The sequence below is a fragment of the Marmota monax genome, unplaced genomic scaffold, assembly GCF_021218885.2.
Source record: "Marmota monax isolate L192 unplaced genomic scaffold, Marmota_monax_Labrador192_F-V1.1 WCK01_AAM20220418_F8-fsc00064, whole genome shotgun sequence".
Lineage (NCBI taxonomy): Eukaryota > Metazoa > Chordata > Mammalia > Rodentia > Sciuridae > Marmota > Marmota monax.
The window spans coordinates 1,205,423-1,221,749 of record NW_026694542.1 but is presented as its reverse complement, the minus strand read 5'-3'; the positions used below and the strand labels follow the sequence as shown (position 1 = coordinate 1,221,749).

At 37.4% G+C, this 16,327-nt stretch overlaps 1 non-coding gene across 1 annotated transcript; it reads right to left on the bottom strand.

The window, feature by feature from the left end:
• Positions 1–15,672: 15,672 nt before the first annotated feature.
• Trnaa-cgc (transfer RNA alanine (anticodon CGC)) lies at positions 15,673–15,745 on the bottom strand. Its single transcript has one exon. It is a non-coding gene; the product is annotated as a tRNA-Ala (tRNA).
• Between the last annotated feature and the right edge of the window lie 582 nt (positions 15,746–16,327).

The following is a 16,327-nucleotide window of genomic DNA, read 5'->3' as shown; positions in this document are numbered from 1 at the left end:
ATGTATTCTAGGACCTAAATAACTCTTGTTATTGTCATCTCTGCAATCGGCTCTTTTGCAATAATGGTCCATGACCTTGGTCACATTGCCCATCCCCCAGTCAAGGATGACTTGTCGGTCTGCGTGGGCACCAGGGTAATCCGGGGCTCTTTCTCTCTTACTGTGAAAGCATGCTGCCTGGGACAGAGCTTCAGACCTAGGATGGGAAGAGGGAAGAAAGTGAAAAATAGCTCACTTTATATGTCCCCTGAGTACAACTAAGTGTACCCTTAATGCCCACATTTATTTTAGCCCTTGTCACTTAGCTGGTACAATAATTATGGGCTTGGGTACCTGCATCTCTATATTAGATAAAACTTTTGTTTTGCAAGTATAAAAAGTCCCAACTTGAAGTCATCTAACTGAAAAGACCAGATGAGGTTCAGATCATGGTGTTAAGGATTCGGTCTCTGATTTTGTTTCTCTGCTTCTGGTTGACTTCTTACTCCATAATAGAAGATCTTCCCAAATCTCCAGAATTATTTTATAGCCAGCAATGTGTAAAGGCAGCGCATTTTTCTGAAGTGACAACAAAGCCTTCAGAGTCAAATCCTGTTGGGTTTTCATGGGTCACAAGCTCATACCTAAAGCCATCACTGCAACTAGGAAGTTGAGTGGCCAGGCCTAGATCACTCAGTTGTTGGATCAGGACTGGGCAGTGAGTTCCCACTGAACTACAGGGATCAAACATGAAGGGATGGTTTCCCAAAGGAAAATCAGGGTATCGTTCTGCAAAAGATGCTGGACAAAAGCCCAGTTATTTGGTTTGCAGTACTCGGGTTTGAACCCAAGGCCTCATGCATGCTATGCAAAAGCTGTACCATTGAGCTACACTCCCAGCCCTGAAACCCCATATTTATTAAGAAAAAAATCTTGGTTCTGCCTTTCTGAGCTAAGCTTGGGCAAGTTATTAACAACAACTGTGCCCAATTTCCTCGTTTTTAAAATCAAGGAAATAGCCTGTAGGAGTAAATGAGGTGATTTATGTAAAGTGTAGAGTGCACGTACTAAACACTCAGTTAACACATTTGTTACAAATAGCATCAATTATTGTTTTTCTTTTAAAGCTCCCTGATAAATAATAAATTAACCTCTAAGTGTCTGGTGTCTACTGTATATAACATACAGGAAATATGCTGGAAATTCTTGAGGAATAAATAAATCAAGAATTAAGGATGCAAAACCTTCAAATGATGACATTACCTCTGACTATAAAGAAAATTATATAGAGAGGACTGGGGATGTGGCTCAGTGGAAGGGTACTTGCCTAGCATGCCAGATTCGACCCCCAGCATGGCAAAAAAAAAAAAAAGTTAAATTAAATAGAGAATTTAGGTTAATTTTATTTTATTATTTTGAAATATGCCTATAGATGAATGATAAATATGTAACTACATCTTAAAGAATAATAATAAGGTGAGACCCAAGAGACCACCAAGCAGATCAGACATGAAAATCTGTCTGCCCCTTTCTAGTGGTGCTCACCTCTCCCCCAACTCCCCCTCTCTCCTTCCTCTCCCCTCCCCCCAGTGTTAATGGGTACTTGGCGACTGTGAACCAACAGTGTGACTCTGAACCTTCCTTACATTTCTCCTGATACATGTGTTGAAGAGCTTCACCGGGATTTCCACCTAAGCGTGTAATCACTGGGTTGTAAGGTACGTAGACATTCAAGTTGACTTGATGATGAACTTTTTCCTGAGTGTTCTACATCCTTCACAGTTGTTATGAGAATTAATTTTTCCAGTCATAGCGTATGTGATTGAATCTCACTATGACTTTAATCGGAGATGGAGCCTCTTCTCATTGGTCTTTCAGGGTTTTTCTTCTGTAAAGTGCTCATCCAAGTCTTTTGTTCATTTTAAATTTGGATTTTTTTTCATGTCTTTCTTTCTTTCTTTTTATTTTTTGTAGTTGTAGATGGACAACATACCTTTTTTTAATTTGTTTATTTTTATGTGGTGCTGAGGATCAAACCCAGTGCCTCACATGTGCTGAGCAAGCGCTCTGCCACTGACCTATAGCCCCAGCCCTTGTCTCTTTCTTAAAAATTCATAACAGTCATTTATATATAAGATATATACAGTTATAGATGGGTAGATGGATATATAGATATATACATGAATATATATATGTATTTACATGCACGCACGCGCGTGCGCACACACACACACATATACATACAGATAGATAGAATAGATGTATATCCTGGATACTTTCCCTTTAACAGTTATGTATGTTGAAAACATGTTCTCCCAATTACAGCCTTTTAATTCTCTTCATGGTGACTTTTTGATTTTTTAATTATAACAAAGACTAATGTAACATTATTTTCACTTATGTTTGGTGTCTTCTTTGGTCCTATTTAAGAACACTTCCCTACCCCTAAAGACATTTATGTATTTTCTTGTTATCTCCCAAGGGCTTTAGGGTTCTGCCTTTCACAGTAGTTGTTGATCCAACTGGAGTGGGTGTCTGTATTTGGTGTGAGGTAGGGGCAAAGTGTTATGAATGACAGAGACCCAATTCTCCCAGCACATTATTCAAAAATTCAGTGTTTCCCTGCTGTTCCTGGATCACATCCCTGACATACATTAAGTGTTCACAACTGTGTGGGGTTTCTTTGGGAAATCTCTCTATTTTTTCTAGTCTGTTTTTCTAACTGTGTGTTGTTATCATGGTCTCTTAACTAAAATAGCTTTATAATAAGTGTTGCTATCTGATAAGTCAAGTACCCCAAACATGCTTTACTTTTTAAGTCATTTATGCTTTCATATAAATTTATTTTATTTTTTAAATTATGTTTTATTAAATGTATATACATAAAAAATGCACACATCTGAAGAGCAAAGTTCAATGAATGATCACAAACTGAACAAATTTATAAAACTACCAACCTGGCCAAGAAAGAGTAGGCAGAAGCCCATGAAACTGATGATATTTTTAAGACAAAAAAAAAAATGGTTCCATAAATGCCCATGAAGGATGAAAGACTTTAGCAATAATCTCCCATTCTACACAACTAAAAAACTTGATGAAATATATTAAACAACACTTTTCAGGCACTGAACCACCACAGGCCACATAGGACAGATCCCCGAGAGAAAAAAAACCCATGGGGTGACCCTAGCATCATGCCAGCTTCCACACCACGGACAGTTTCCAGCTGAAGCTCAGGGATGGCAAACACAGAGCCCAGCATTTTTACCAAATTTATGGAAGAGATATATAGTTTGGGGAAACTGAGACACCCAGAATTTGCAAGGCAAAGAACTGGAGAAGAGGAGGGAGAGAGAGAGAGAGATCCAGAGGTTTCCAGAGGTCTTCACAAGGCCGAGTGAAGTAGATCGTCACTGAATGGGGTAGAGTTCCACGAGGCTGGGGAAAGCAATAAGCCAAGCAATTCTGGAAATTCATGTAGAGCTGGAAATAATTCACGTTTACACCAACCAGAGTGGAGATGCGCAAAATACATTGTATAAAATATATATAGCTAAAGATATGGATGAATAGATAGTAGACAGACAGGTAGGTGGATAGATAATGATTCCATTGATTTTTATTTCTCTGGAGGACTCAGACATGTTCTCTGGAGAGCCCCTACACACATGGAGCTCTACGAAACTCATCGTCTTAGTAGCAGGAATCAATCAACTTCCTACTGAAGGCTGTTCAGGAGGCACCTTAACAAAGCTTGAAATCAAAATTCAAAAGGATTCTACTAGGGCTGGGGTTGTGGCCTAGCCTGTGTGAGGCACTGGGTTTGATTCTCAGCACCGCATATGAATAAATGAATAAAATAAAGGTCCCTTAACAATTGAAAAAATTTTAAGAAAAAGGATTCTACTAGAACAAGGAACAAGGGCAACAAATAGAAAACAGTAACAAATATGAGAGATACTAATTAATGCAACTGAATCAATGATAATATTAAATATCAATGGTCTAAATATGCCAATGAAAAGACAGCTATTATCAGAATGGATTTTTTTTAAAAAAAGATCCAAGTAAACATTGTCTACAAGAAACCTACTTTAAATATAGTCAACTTATCAATTAAAAGTAAGGAGCCAGGCATGGTGGCACATGCATATAATCCCAGCAGCTCACGAGGCTGAGGCAGGAAGATCACGAGTTCAAAGTCAGCCTCAGCAATGGCGAGGCACTAAACAACTCAGTGAGACCCTGTCCCTAAATAAAATGCAAAATAGGGCTGGGGATGTGACTCAGTGGTTGAGTGCCCCTAAGTTCAATCCCCAATATCATAAATAAATAAATAAATGGATGGTGGGGACTGGGATGTGTAGCTCAGTGACAGAGCATGTGCTTAGCATGCATGAAGCTTTGGATTTGATCCCCAATGCAAAAAAAAAAAAAAAAAAAAAAGGATGGAAAAAGATATACCGTGCTAATGCAATCAAAAGAAAGTGGGAGTAAGCTATATTAATTCTACACAGAGCAGACTTCAGAGCAAGAAAATTTATTGGGGCAAAAAAGGAACATTACATAACAATAAAGGGGTAAATACTTTAAGAAGATATAACAGTCCTTAATGTGTACGTGCCAAAACACAGAATGTCAAAATAAAAAAGGCAAAAACTGATAGAACCAGAGGAAAAAATAAATCAATCTACTATTGCAGTCAGAGAGAATTTAACACCCCCTCTATCAGAAATAACAAATCCAATAGGCAGAAAATTCATATAGGAAAAAAAATGGACTAAAGAGCACCATCCATCAACTGGATATATTTGACACCTATTGATTACTTCATCCAACAACAGCAGGTTGCACATTCTTCTCAAACTCACTTGAAACACTCATCAAAATATACTACATTTCAGTTCATAAGATGAACACACCTTAGCCAGTCAGGTGGTACATGCTTGTAATTCTAGCTACTCAGGAGGCTGTAGCAGGAGGATCACAAATTTAAAGTCAACCTGGGGAACTTAGCAAGACTCTGCCTCAAAATAAAATGAAAAGGTCTGGGGACATAGCTCAGTGGTAGAGCACTAGCCTAGCATGTGCTAGGTCATTGATTCAATCCCCAGTACTGCCAGGACACACAGGCACATGCACATGTACACACATGTATACACATTCACATACATTTCTTTGCTGTTTTAAAAGAGCTGAAATCAGAGCAGGTGTCGTGGTTCATACCTGTAATCCCACAAACTTGAAAGACTGAGGTTGGAGCATCACAAGTTTGAGTTCAACCTTCGCAACTTAGCAAGACCCTCAGCAACTTAGCAAGACCCAGTATCAAAATAAAAATTAAAAAGGACTGGGAATGTAGCTCAGAGGTAAAGAAGCCCTAAGTTCAATCCTCCATACCCAAAAATAAAAAGAATAATAAAAAAGAATAGAAACCATACAGCATCTGTCAGAACAAAATGGAATTGAACTAGATATAAATAACAGAATGAGAGCCATTATTTGCTTGCATAATTAATAACACATCTCTTAATAATACATGGGTCAAAGAAGAAATCTTAAGAGAAAAATTAAAATACTTTCAATTATAGGAAAGGAGAATACAACTTATCAAAATATGTGAGATGCAGCAAAAGCAATGCTAGAGGGAAATTTATAATATTTTATGCCTATATTAGAAAGGAAATAGGACTAAAGTAATAAGCTGAGCTTCCACTTTGGAAGCTGGAAAAGATGAGTAAATTAGATCCAATGTAAGCAGAAAAAAAGAAATAGTAAAAATTATAGAAGCCAATGAAGTTGGGCTGGGGTTGTGGCTCAGTGGCAGAGTGCTTGCCTAGCATGTGTGAGGCACTGGGTTCAATTCTCAGCACCACATATAAATAAATAAAATAAAGGCCTGTTGACAACTAAAAAAGTATTTTTTTTTAAAAAAAGAGAAGTCAATGAAATTAAAAATCAGGAAACTAAAGAGGAAAAATCAATAAAACCAAAAGCAAGATCAATAAAATCAATTGAGCTCTAACCAGAGAAGATATAAATTTTACTAACATCAGAAAAGAAAGATATCACTACAGATCCCATGGACCTTAAAAAATTGAAAAGGAATATTATGAACAACTCATTATCTACAAATTTGATAACCTTGATGAAATGCACGAGCTACCTGAAACACAATCTGCCAAAACTCACACAAGAAGAAATGGAAAATGTAAATAGGCATATTCAGATTTTTTTAAGCCCCAAACAAAACAAACCCCAAAATCCTCAAAATGGATCATAGACCTTGATGTAAAATGATAAACTTTCTACAGAATAAGATAGGAAAAAACTAAGATGACTTTGGGTGTAGCAATTTCTTATATAAAACACCAAGGGCACAATTCATGAAAGAATGAATAAGCTGAGTATCACTAAAACTACAAACTTGTGCTCTGCCAAAGGGAATTTCTAAGAGCTGGGCCTGGTGGCACATGCCTATAATCCCAGCAATTCAGTAGGCTGAGGCAGGAGGATTTTAAGTACCAAGCTAGCCTCAGCAAATTAGGAAGACCCTCAACAATTTATCAAGACCCTCAAAAACTCAGTAAGACCCTGTCTCAAAAATTATAGAAGCCAATGAAAAGGACTGGGGATGTATCTCAGTGGTAAAGCACCCCAGGTTCAATTCCTAATACCAAGTGGTGGTGGGATAAGGAGAGTGGGGGAGGGGGAGGGGGAGGGTATCAAGAATGAAAAGACAAGCCACAGAGTGGGAGAAATATTTGCAAAAGAACATCTGATAAAGGGTTATTATTAAAAATATAAGAGGCACTTTTAAAACTAAACAATAGGAAAATGAAAACCCAATTAAAAATGGGCCAATAACCTTCACAGATACCTCACTGAAGAAGATGTATAGATGATAAGTAAGCACAGGGAAAAAGGTTCAGCGTCATATGTCATTAGGACATTGAAAATGAAAACAGCATTGAAGTACCACTACACACCTATTAGAATGGCCCAAATCCAAAACTTAAAAATGTTGACAAGGATGTGGATCAATTGGAACTCTCATTCATTAATGGTGGGAATAAAAAGTGGTACAGCCTGATCAGAGGATGGTTTGGCAGTTCCTTAACAAAAACTAAGCATACTCTTCCCATGTGATCTAGCAACCACACTCCTCAGGATACACTCAAACAAAATGAAAATGTATGTCCACTCAAAAATCTGCCCAAGGATGTTGATAGCAGTTCTGGTCATAATAGCCCAAACTTAGAAGCAACCAAGATGTCCTCCTGGCAGGTTCGTGGATCAATAAACTGTGAGACATCATGAAATATTACTCAGCACTAAGAAGAAATGAGCTATCAAGCCATGAAAGGGCATGCAACAACATCTATAAATCTGAATATGCCTATTTACATTTTCCATTTCTTCTTGTGTGAGTTTTGGCAGATTGTGTTTCAGGTAATTGGTGCATTTCATCAAGGTTATCAAATTTGTAGATAATGAGTTAAATGCTTATTACCAAGTGAAAGGAGACAATCTGAAAAGTTTACAAACGATTCCAACTAATATGATATTCTAGAAAAAGAGATGATAAAAAGATTAGTGGTTGCCAAGACAGAAGGAGTGGTGAATAGGCAGAGCACAGAGATTTTTAGAGCATTTAAACTATTCTATATGCTAGTTCACAGAATAAACACTAAGAATGAACCATCATGTAACTTATAGATGCTAATGATGGGTCAATATAGTTCATTAATTGTAACCAATGTACCTCTTTGTTATGGAATGTTGATAGGGAGGTTCTGCATGTGTAGAGGCAGAAAACTCTGTACTTTCTCCTCAGTTTTGCTGCAAATCTAAACCTGCTCTAAATATGTATTAATTAAAAAGTATACTGATAAAATTTATTACAGATTAAAGTCTTCAGAATGAAACATCAATAAACTTGAAGACATAATAATGGAAAGATTCAAAATAAAGCATGCAGAGAAAAAAAAATTGGGAAAAAATGAACAAATTATCAGAGACCCATGGAACAATATCATAGCATACATGCAACTGAAGTCCCTGAAAGAGAAATAAGTGGAGGAAAATATTTGAATAAATGGTGAATGAATTTCTTTCCAGATTTGAAGAAAACTATAAATCGAGGGGTTCAATAAGGTCCACAAACTCCATACAGAATAAACAACCAAATCTTGGTACACTGTATACTAATCAGTGAAAGTAGTGATAAAGAGAAGAATCTTAAAAACAGCTGGTGGGATAGAGAGGATGCTTTATTCGCAGAGGAACTAAGATAAGAAGGTCAAAAGACTTCTTTCCTGGAGCTATGCTTGCCAGAAGTCAATGGAACAACATCTATAAATTTTGAAGGAAAAAAAACTGTCAACCTAAAATCCTATAACCAACAGAAATGTCTTTCAAAAAGGAATTAAAAAAAAACTTTCTTTAGAGATATCAGAGAGATGGCAATCCAAGCAAACCTGTACTATAAGAACTATTAAGAGGAATTCTTCAGACAGAAGAAAATGATGCTAGATGAAAATTAGGATCTACAAAAGGAATAAAGAGTGTCAGAAATGGTGAATACATAGAAAATATAACAGACTTTTTCTTATTTTTGTAATCCCTTGAAGAAGTAATTGATTGCTTAAAGCAAAAAAAGAAAAAAAAGTGGGATTTATAGCACATGTAGAAGTAAATGGTACAACAAAAATAAAAAACACAGAATGAAAATGATATTAAAAATAGATTACACTCCCTTCAGAGGTATCATAAAAACTCAAGAGCCACCACCTGAAGCTATCAGTTAATTAACAGGTCTGGCTAAGAAGATGATAGTGAAGATTAAATGGAATCATAAAAATATTTAAACAATTAAAAAGAAAGCAGAAGGGAATCAAAAGGACAAATAGCAAGATAAGCATGATATGATCCTATGTATTTAGATCTTCTTTAATATTTATCAGTAATTTTTATAATTCTGTGTAGAAATCTTCCACATCTAATGAAGATTTCTTCTTAGGTTTTTATGTGTTTGATGCAGTTGTAAATTATATATTTTTAAAATTCTGTTTTCTTTCTTTCTTTCTTTCTTTTTCATACTGAGGATGAAACCTAGGGTCTCTCACATGCGAGGCAAGTGCTCTACCCTGTGCCTTTTTTTTTTTTTAATACTAGGGATTGAAACCAGAGGCACTTTACTACTGAGCTACATCCCCAGTCCTTTTTATTTTTTATTTTGAGACAGGGTCTCACAGAGGCTGGCCTTGAATTTGTAATCCTCCTGCCTCAGCCTCCTAAGTCTCTGGGTTACAGCTATGTACCACCATGCCTGACTAAAATTTAATTTCAATTTGTTCACACGTTATAGAAATTCAATTGGTTTTTGTAATATTTGCTTTGTGTCTATTAACTTTGTTACATTCATTTCTAAAAATTCTAACAGTGTGTTCATGTTTCTTTGTATTTTCTTTGTATATAATGCTGTTGCCTGCAAGTATTGACTGTTTCTTCCTTTATAATCCTTATTTATCTCTTTTTCTTGCCTTTTTTGTATTGAGTAGGACCTCCAGTATAAGGTTTTTGGTAGTTAACTTTTGTCATATTAGAGAAATTTCTTTCTATTCCTCATTTTCTCACATTTTTTAAAAAATCAAGAATGGATGTTGACTTTTTTCAAATCCTTTTTATAGCTAAAGATCATATGACTTTTTTCCTTTATTATTAAAGTGAAAAGTTTACATTGACTGATTTTCAAATATTGAGCTAATTTTTCTTTGCTCAAATTTATTATACTTTTCCTATATGTTGATTAAAAATGCAAAAATTAGGGTCGGGCATGGTGGTGCATACCTATACTTCCAGCAGCTCAGGAGGCTGAGGCAGGAGGATCTCAAGTTCAAAGCCAGTCTCAACAATCACTAGGCACTAAGCAACTCAGTGAGACCCTGTCTCTAAATAAAATACAAAATAAGGCAGGGGATGTGGCTCCGTGGTTAAGTGTCCCTGAGTTCAATTCCTGGTACCAAAAGAAAAAAAAATCAGCAATAAGCTCATTATTTTATTTCAGAGTCTGTAATGTTGGATTTAGTCAGTATTTTAATCTTCACTTTTTGATCAGTCTGACCAGAGATTTATCATTTTTACTAGTCTTTTCAAAGGGCCAGCATTTGGCTTTGTTAATCTTCTCTGACTGTGTTTATTTTCTACTCCATTAATTTCTACTCCTATCTTGATTATTTCCTTTGCTGCCTTTCTTGAGTTTATATTGCTGATGTGTTTCCAAATTCATAAAATGGACGTTTAGCTCACTAGTGTTCATTTTTTTCTGTTTCCTTTAACATAGCATTTCAGCCACAGATTTTTCTCAGCATTGTTTAACCCTATCCCCATTTTTTTGCTGTGCATTTTTATTAGAATTCCATTCTTAAGGTTTTATAACTTCTACTATGTTTCCTTTGACTTCCTGGTTATTTAAACATGAATTTCTTAATTTCTAAAGTTCTGATAGGAGTTTTCTATTCACCATTTGATATTGATTTCCAGCTTCATTTCATTGTTGTCAGAGAATATATTCTGTACGATTTCAGTCCTTAAGAAATGCATTGAGGGCTGGAGATGTGGCTTGATTAACAGGTGCAAGGCATTGGGTTCAATGACCAGCACTCCAAAATAAATAAATAAATAAATAAAAATAAAGAGCATGGAAGTTTGCTTTGCTTTATGATCCTGTGTATAATCAGATTTTGTAAATATTGAATAGGTGCTTGAAAAGAAGGTGACTGCCGTTGTTGGCTAAGCTGTCCTAACTGTGTCTGGGGTGGCAATGAAAGCGTTGCACTCAGCGCTTCCAAGTGTGTGGCCAACAAGTGCAACTCAGCTCTCCCTGCTGCTCCTCTGGATCCACCCACACATTCCGAGGATCACTCTTCCCTGGGTTGCTCCCAGCCAATAAATGAGCTCATCTGGCACACGAGTTCCGGCCCATTTCTATGGGGTGTGAGACTCCTTTGAACCTTGGTTCCAAGGTGCCCCATCCTCCTAGCCATGCTATTTATGGCTCTGCACTGAGACAGAGACTCTTCCTATACAATGCTCCTTCCTTCTCCCACTCCCTTCAGATCAACACTGAGGTCATAAGGGCTCCCTCTGCCCACTCCTCCCTCCTCCAGAGGTGGTTTCCCCAATAAACCTCTGGCCTGTCTAGTCCTATCTTGGCATGTTTCCTGAATTGACATAATGACCATTTAGGTCAATTGTATTAAAGTTATTGTTTAAATCTTCTAAGTCATTACTGATGATTGTTTTCCCGGTTTGTTCTCCCAATGAATGGTAAAGGCGTGTTAAATGTCCCAATATGATTGCTGATTTTTTTTTTTTTTAATTCTCAGTGTCTTGATCCATTTTTTTATGCTATTAACAGAATGCCCAGAGGCTGGATATTTATAATTAACAGAAATGTATTGGCACAAGTTGGGCACAGTGGCACGTGACTATAATCCCAGTAATCAAAAGGGCTGGGGATGCAGTTCAGTGGTTAAATGCCCTGGGTTCAATCTCTGGAGAAAGAAGAAAGAAAGGAAGGCAGGAAGGGAGGGAGGGAGGGAGGGAGGAAGGGAGAGAGAGAGAGAGAGAGAGAGAGAAAGAAATGAATTTATTGGCTTTACATTTTGGAGTCAGGGAAGTCTAAGATCTAGGGGCCAACATTTGGCAAGGGGTACCTTGTTGCATCATCCCATGGTGGAAGATGGAAGGGCAAAAGAGCACATACATGAGAAGGAAAAAGAGAGAGAGAAAAAAAGAAGGGGACTGAATCTGTCAGGAACCCACTGCTGTGATAAATCACCCACCCCAACAATAATGGCATAACTCCCTCGTGAACTAATCACCTCTTAAAGGTCCATTTTTGCATGGGGGCAAGTGAGGTGGTAAATGCCTGTGATCCCAGCTGTTTGAGAGTTTGAGACAGGAGGATTGAAAATTCAGAGCCAGCTTGGGCCACTGAGTGAGATCCTATCTCAAATTTTAAAAAATTTTTAAATGACTGAAGTGCAGTTTAGTGGTAAAATGTTTGCCTGGCATGAGTGAGGCCCTAGGTTCCATCCCCAGTACTGCAAGAGAAAAGAAAAAAAAAAGTAAAAAAAGTTGCATGAACAAATTTTAAGCTTCCAACACATGAACTTTGAGGGATACATTCAAACTATAGCACTTGGTAATTTCTTTTAAGAATTTTTTTAAAAATTTTTTTGTAGCTGTAGATGGACAGAATACCTTTTATTTTATTTGTTTATTGTTATGTGGTGCTGAGGATTGAACCCAGTGCCTCACAGATGCTAGGCAAGCTCTCTAACTCTGAGCTATAGCCCCAGCCCCAATTTTTTGTTTAATATATTTTGAAAGCTATTGAATGTATAAGTTTATAATCAGCTGCCCTGTTGAATTAACATTTCAAATGACCCTCTATGTCTCTAGCATTGCTTCTTGCCTTAAGGCTATTTTGCTTAATATTAGCATAGCTAAACCCAGTACCCCTTTTCTTATTACAACTTTTTCCATCCCCCACTTTCAGACTCTATATATTCTCATTTTCTACGTGTTTCTTGCTGGCCAGGGTGGCACATGCCTGTAAACCTAGCAACTCTGGAAGCTGAGGCAGGAGCATTACAAGTTCAAGGCCAACCTTAACAATTTATGGAGACCCTGTCTCAAAATAAAAATAAAAAGGGCGAGGGCTGGAAGAGAGTCCCTGGGTTCAATCCCCAGTACTGCAAAAATAAAATTTTTGTGTGTGTGTGAAATAGTGCCTGATGGGATTTTTTAAAAATTTCATTCTGACCAGCTTTGTATTTTAGCTAGAACATTTAGTTGATTTATATTTGTCATGATTATTAATATTTCTGGGCTTATAACTTTCACGTTTTTGTTTGACTTTCCCAAAAGTTCCGTTCTGTTTCTATACTTCTTCCCTCTTCTAAATTGATTTGTTATTTTCCTCATTTCCATTATTTTTCCTCCACTGGCTTAAGAACTGGTTCTATCCTATAAGTGATTTTTCTAGAAATAGCAGCAAATAACTCACCAAAATCAGTTACTTAATAATTTTACCCTTCTTTTGAAAAATATAATAACCTTACAACTTCCATTTATACCTTCTTTACGTACATGCTAGAGTTGTGCATTTGAGTCTCTTATTTTTCTTTTCAACCTCACGAGTCTATTATTATAGTTACTTTGTACAATCAATATTTCACCAACTTTTCACTATTTCCTCTCTCTCCTCGCGTCTTCCATCTGGATTAACTTTTCTTCTACCCAAATTGAAGGTTTGTTAGTATTAACCTCTCTCTCAATTTTTGTGTGTTTGAAAATGACTCCCCCACCTTCATTATGAATATAGAACTGAAAATGACAATCATTTTCTCTCTGCATATTGAAGATATCATATTGTCTTTTGATTTCAGTTGTTGCTAAGGAGTAGTGAGTTGTCTGTCTTCTCTCTCTCACCGTTCTTAACATATTCTCTTTGTCTTTGGTGTTGTGCAATCTCGTTATGATGGAGATGAATAGGTAGATGACAGAGATATCTCTTTTTATCTTCACTTGCTGTTATTCTAGTACATCTGTTCTCTGTGTTCTTTTCTTCCCCTGAGTCTTTTGGTTCTTTTAAAAAATCACTCAATTATGTTTTACAGTTTCTTTTGCTTTCTTGTATTTCCACGAATGGGTTTTATTCTTATTAAACATACTAAGCATGGTTACTTTGTTAGGGTCTCATCTTCTTGCTGCAGGGTCTGCAGTCTTACAGGTTTGTTCTGCTCTCTGCTGCTTCTCCTTAGTAGCTCCACTTTGTGGTTAGTTCATTTCATTGTCTCTTGCACTGCCATTTAACTTTAGGCTGATCATTTTCCTTGATATTTTATATGTGGGATATTTTGAGGTCTGGGATAAATTTGGCTTCCTATAAAGAGGATACACTTGCTACTTGCTCTTGCCAGGTCCTGGAGGCATTGCTATTCCTGGGATCACTCCAGTCACATTTGCCATTTGGGGTATCCTGACCACCCAGAGGGCAGCTTTTTTTTTTTTTCCCATAAACCATGTCATGGACAGCTTGTGGTTTGAACATTTTATGGTAATTTCTGGCACATATGCCTACACACACACACACACACACCTTCTGCTCTTTAGTGCAAATTTGAGGGAGATTTTCTTTGTAGTCTCTAGGTGAGGATGGGCCATCCTTCTAAATTCACCCTTACACTGAGGATACAGACTTTGGAGATGTTCCATTTCTGTGCTGGAGGGTCACTTATTTGAGCAGAACTTGGGCTTTGTCTCCTCTTTTACAAGTTCTATGATGCCAAGATAACCACAGGGTCAGTTTGCCAGGTTCAGCAGCTGCCCTTGGACCACAGAGCTCCACGTGTCTCTGTACCACCCCTGAGAATGCTTACCTCACACATCCCCGCCATTTTTATTTTTTATTTTGAGACAGGGTCTGACCAAGTTGCTTAGGGCCTCACTAAGTTGCTAAGACTGGCTTTGAACCTGTGATCCTCTTGCCTTAGCCTCTTGAGTCACTGGGATTATAGGCGTGTGCCACCATGCCCAGCAAGAAATTATTCTTTCTTTCTTCCTTTTTTTTAAGTGGTAGATGGACACAATATCTTTATTTCTAAAATTATTTTTATATTTATTTTTTAGTTGTAGCTGGACATGATACCTTTATTTTATTTATCTTTATGTGGTACTGAGGATCGAACCCAGGGCCTTGCACGCGCTAGGTGAGCACTCTACCGTTGAGTCACAACCCCAGCTCTTAAATTTATTTTATGTGGTGCTGAGGATCCAAACCAGTGCCTCGCACATGCTACGCAGGCACACTACTACTGAGCCACAACCCCAGCCCCAAGAAATTATTCTTAATACAGGATTTTTAGTTACTTTCAATAACTATATTGATTTGTTTGCCATTTTCCCAGAAACTGAATTGGTTTTATAAAAAATTTAAAAATACAGGGGCTGGGATTGTGGCTCAGTGGAAGAGCACTTACCTAGCATGTGTGAGGCACTGGGTTCAATTCTCAGCACCGCATATAAATAAATAAAATAAAAAGTCCATTGAAACTTAAAAAAAAATAAAAACTGTCATGTTTCATAATTTAATAGTCTTCATTTAAATAATACCAATACACAGTATTCTCTGAAAATAACTGGAGTTTTTGTAGATTAATTGCACTGTATATTTGAAGAGTGCTTTTAACTTTTCAAATTGCTTTCACATGTATCTGTGGTTCTGCGCGGGGCAGGGGCCGGGGGACCTGCCCTTCAGGGTGTTTTGAAAACTCAAAAGAATTGTTTGGGTTGTCATTCTGGAAGGGGCCATTATTGGTGACCAGTGGAGATGCCAGGGGCTCTGGACTCCCACTCCGCTAGGAAATTCCCACCCAAAGAATAGTTGTCCTGTCTCATATGACTTTCAAATGTCCCTTGGGACATTCAGAGACTGGACAGCATGCCTTGTCTTGTGTCATAGCATAGGGGCTGCTTTAGTGCCTCACTTTTTAGTAAGTGAGGCCTGGTTTACTTGTGAGAATATTTCCTTCAGTTTCTCCACTTTCATTGTCTTTAATTCATCTTGGTACATTATTCTTACTTCAGTTATACCTATCCCTCTACCTGCCCCGCCTTTTTTGGTGATGCTGGGGATCGAACCCAGGGCCTTGTGCATGCGAAACAAGCACTCTACCAACTGAGCTATATCCCCAGCCCCCCTCTCATTCTTTCTTTTCTTCTTTTCTGCGCCTTCCTTCCTTCCTTTCCTACTGGAGAGGAGACCCAGGGGGGCTCTACCATTGAGCCATATCCCCAGCCTTGATTTTTTACTTTGAGACAGAATCTCACTAACTTATAGAGAACGGCCTCAAACTTGTGATCCCCCTGGCTCAGCCTCCCAAGTAGCTGATTCCAGGCATGCTCATTGCTCATCACACATGACATACACATATGGGTCCTGTTTGTTATAATTTGTCCTGACATTATTCTCATTGTAGTGAACACCTGTATCTCTGCTCCCTGGTTTTCCTTACACCCTGAACCTAACTAATACATTCTTACACCTCATTCTGTACACCTTATCGTTTCACTTCTTTCTTATGTCTTCTAGTGGAATTATGATAGGGCATCCACAGATTGAAATCCATATTTGTATATATTTATTTGTCCTTTATGTCATAATTTGGGCATCATTTTTTTTCAAGGAATTATGTTTGTAAGTGTATTATCCATGAATTTCATTTTAGTAGAGTAAAAGAGGCCCATTATGAAATGTTCATTCAGAAATTAGGTC